The sequence below is a fragment of the Brassica oleracea genome, unplaced genomic scaffold, assembly GCF_000695525.1.
Source record: "Brassica oleracea var. oleracea cultivar TO1000 unplaced genomic scaffold, BOL UnpScaffold00852, whole genome shotgun sequence".
NCBI lineage: Eukaryota > Viridiplantae > Streptophyta > Magnoliopsida > Brassicales > Brassicaceae > Brassica > Brassica oleracea.
The window spans coordinates 35,998-36,651 of NW_013617480.1; positions in this window are offsets into that span (position 1 = coordinate 35,998).

Consider the following 654-nt stretch of genomic DNA (forward strand, 5'->3'; position numbering starts at 1 on the left):
ATGTTGATTTTTTTATGTATAGTTTAAATATGAAGTTTAAAGTTTAGGGTATATAACTGAGTGAGTTTAGGGTTTGGTATATAGTGTTTTGGGTTTCGATTTAAGATTTAAGATTATATTTTTAAATAACAAAAATATTAGAGTTTTAACATTTGTAGTTAGAATTTATGGTAGATGATTAATTAATTTTTTTTAAAAAGTTTGAAGTTTAATGTTTTATAGTATAGGTCAAAGCATGTGTGGTTCAAGGTTTAGGGTTGAAGGTTCGAAATAGATAAGGTTTGAGATAATGTTTTGAAAATATTTAACTTTATAATTTTATATTTAATATTTGTAGTTTAAATTTTAATACATTATAAAATATTATAATTTTATATTGAAAATATTGAACCCTTAGACTAAAATCAATCAATGGTCATGAAAAACCAATATAATTTGTAATTTTAATTTTTTTCAATTTGTTTTAAAAATTACTTGAAACTTAAAAAATGTAGTTACGGGTTTAAATCAAAATTTTTAAATTAAATATTTTTTTAAGTGATTAAAATTTGAGTTTAACTCAAAACTACAAACGTAAACTTTAAACCTAAACCTTAAACTTTAAATAATAATAAAAATATTGGATTTAATGTTCAAAGATAAACTTTAAATTTT